The following is a 3778-nucleotide window of genomic DNA, read 5'->3' as shown; positions in this document are numbered from 1 at the left end:
AGTTATCGCTATGAGTGTTTGAGTTACGTGGTATGTCAAGTGATTTCACCTTGGGTTATGGGTATTGCTTGATACAGCTGGTTCAGACTTATGCGGCGTGTTGATGTGAGAGTCTGATCGTATAGATAATTTTGGAAGTGGAGAAATTTGGTTCTAAGGTTTATAATCTAGGTTGGATTTCAAAATTTCAGTTATGTTGTGCTATCGGACCTATATGGGGTAGGGTAACGTGGGATCACCCCCAGGTATGTGCATAGTGAGGATACATGGGGATTTGATGGCTTTTGGTACAACTCTGGACACGTTCAAGGACAAACGTATGTTTAAGTGAAGGAGGATGTAATGACCCGATCGGTCGTTTTGAGCATTTGCATTTCGCTCGCCAGTTCTCGGGCATGACTAGCCCCGTATGATGTGTTATGATTTATATAAATTGTCGGTTTTAGTTTTCAAGTTAATCGGAATAGATATGGAAGAATTATTCTCAACTTGAAGCTTTAAATTTGAAAGGTTTGACCAAGTTTTGACTTTTTAGAATATGGCCTTGGATTGGATTTCTGATGGTTCTGTTAGCTCCGTTGGGTGATTTTGGACTTAGGAGCGCATCGGGACTGTTATTTGGAGGTCCGTAGTGAAATTTGGCTTGAAATGACGAAAGTTGGAATTTTGGAAAGTTTGACATGGAGTGGAATTTTTGATATTGGGATCGGATTTCTATTCCAGAAGTTGGAGTAGGTTCGTAATGTCAAATGTGACTTGTGTGCAAAATTTGAGGTCAATCGGACGTGATTTGATACGCTTCAACATAGTTGTGGAAGTTAAAGTTTCAAAGTTGAATGATTTCGAATTTGAGGTGTGATTCATCGTTTTGATTTTGTTATGTGTAGTTTGTGACCTCGAGCAGGTCTGTGCTATGTTATGGGACTTGTCAGTATGTTTGGACGGGGTCCCGAGGGGCTCAGGCGTGCTTCGATTTGATTTCGGGCTTTATTTCTCTATGTTTTCAGTGTTGGTGTGATTCTGCTATCTGGTGTCTTTTCTCTTCATCGCAATCGCGGAGAGGCGAATGCGGTCGTATAAGAGAAAGAACTGAGTTTATTTGTTTCTTCTTCGCGTTCGCGTAGGTTGTGGCAGATGGAGCATCGCGTTCGCGTAGTGTTGGGTCTGAGCTGAGGCAGCGTGGTTATCTCTTCACATTCGCGAGATCAGTTCCGCGAACGCGTAGTTCAGTCAGTGGTGCTTAACGCGATCACAAATGGTATTATGCGATCGCGTAGGGTTATTCAGGAGAATCTTTTTTCTTCCTCTTCGCAATCACAATGGTACTTTTGCGATCGCGATGAAGGTGTATCTGGGCAGATTTAAAAGATTCAAAAGGAGGGTTTCGAGTTCATAACATAAAAAGAAAGTGGGAGCTCGGTTGAAGGCGATTTTGAAGTGATTTTCAGAGAAGTGATTAGGGTAAGTGTTCTTTACCTAATTTTGGTTAAATTCCATGATTGTATCTTGATTTTTATCATCTAAATTGGAAATTTGGGGTGAAAATTGGAGGGAAAATGGAAGAGAATTGGAGAGATAATTTTGGGGATTTGAATGAGCATTTGATGTCGGATTTTAATGAATTTGGTATGGGTAGACTCGTGAGTGAATGGGCTTTCTAGTTTTGTGACTTTTGTCGAATTTCGAGACGTGGACTCGGGGGCAGGGATTAAGCCGATTTCGGGTTTTGATTATAATTTGGTATTTTTCTTGTGGAATTAGTTCCTTTAGTCTATATTGATCGTATTTTGTTGCTTGTGGCAAGATTGTGGCCGATTGGAGGCCGATTCGAGGGGCAAGGGCTTCGCAGAGTGGAGATTTGATCGGTTTGAGGTAAGTAATGATTGTAAATCTAGTCCTGAGGGTATGAAACCCCGGATTTCACATTGTTTTACTAATTTGAGGTGACGCACATGCTAGGTGACGGGCGTGTGGGTGTGCACCATTGGGGATTTTTACTTGGTCCGCCCCATATCAACTATTAAGTTGCGTATTTGATTGAAATTATATGATACTTATGTGTTTTAGAAAGAGTTTCTATAAATTGGGCTGAATGCCATATTTGGTCCTTGTGCCAAAGCTGTTTGGACCTTTAGAGGCCTTTTCTTATTATCCTCTCACTGTTTTGATTGAAAATCTATACTCAGTCATGCTATATTTACTGATTTCATAAATTAGCCTTTATCACTCCATTTTTAATGCATATAAAATATTACTTTGGGCTGAGCACCTTGTTTTTACTAATAGCCCGAGTGGCTTGAAAGGTTTATGACTGAGTGAGGCTGAGGGCCTGTGTTGTGAGGATATTATGGGATCGGGTTGCATGCCGCAGCATGTTGTTACTAATTCATAATTTTGTGAGGCCGAGGGCCTTATTGATTATCCCACGAGGTGGCTTGATATTGTTACTGATTCGTGATTATGTGAGGTCGAGGTACTGATTGATTTATGCCACGAGGTGGCTTGTTATAGTGCTTGGGCTGTAGAAGCCCCTCCGGAGTCTGTACACCCCTAGTGAGCGCGGGTACCCTGAATGAGTGATATGATGTTTACCCAAGAGGTTGTTCTTGATTCATGTTCTGCCCGAGGGGCTATTTATGAGTGATTGTGAGGTATGCCCGAGGGGCTGTATATGAGTGACAGTGATGTTTGCCTAAGGTGTTGTTTATGATCCATGTTTTCCCAAGGGGCTATATACGAGTGATGTTTGCCCGAGGGGCTGTTTATGATTTATGTTTGCCCGAAAGGATGTATACGAGTGAGTTTTATCCGAGGGGCTAATTTTATTTTCGTCATTTTTACTCACTGTTTTACCACTTCGTTTGAAAACTATTGAAAGATGTTTTAAATGGTTTTACTGAAACTGGATTTATATGAGTTGAGTTTACTCAAAACCACAATTTTAAAAGCCTGTTGTATTCTACTGAGATTTCATGATATGAACTGTATATGTTTTATTGCTCGTCACTACTGCTCAGTCTTTATTTACTTTTATTGCTTACTGAGTTGGTGTACTCACATTACTCCCTACACCTTGTGTGTAGATCCAAGTATTTCTAAACCCGGTAACGGGTGTTGATTACTCAGTAGCAGGTCGATCGGAGTTAGCAAGGTAGCTTCCTGGCGATTGCAGCCCTGCTTTTCTCCCTCCTTATCCTCCCTTAGTTGTATTCAGTTATTTCTAAGTTATGTTAGTCTTGTTGTTATTAGACGGTTATAGTAGATGCTCATGACTAGTGACAGCCCGATGTCGGGCTTCCTTTCCGCACTTTTGTTTTGATTTAAACTCCTTATGAAGGTTTATTTTTAAATAGCTTTGGTTTATCTTAAAAATGAAAATATTGATTGGTTTTGGTAATGTGTCGGTTTGCCTAGTACCACGATAGGCGCCATCACGACAAGGTTAGTTTTGGGTCGTGACATCTTATTTGATATTGTTATTACACGTTATTTCTCTTATTGTTGAGTTATTCTTATTTGAAGCTATTATTACATTCTATGTCCTTCATTGTGAGTTCGTTCTTCTGTTTTATTGTGCTTTTGTAACTCTTTTATTGATGTATTTTCCGTACTCCCATGTTATTATTGTTGTTATTGTACTTAGTGTTGTTGAGCCGAGGGCTATGTGTGGTTGTGGTAATGAATTGTTCTTAAGAAAATGTTGTGGCATATGGGCACATGTGGTGCGAGTTGTTATATTTTTGGCACTCGTGGCATTGTTCATAGAATTGTCGGGGTG

This window comes from Nicotiana sylvestris, chromosome 6 (assembly GCF_000393655.2).
Source record: "Nicotiana sylvestris chromosome 6, ASM39365v2, whole genome shotgun sequence".
Classification (NCBI taxonomy): Eukaryota; Viridiplantae; Streptophyta; class Magnoliopsida; order Solanales; family Solanaceae; genus Nicotiana; species Nicotiana sylvestris.
The sequence above is the reverse complement of the archived record's forward strand: the minus strand, read 5'-3'. Positions refer to the sequence as shown.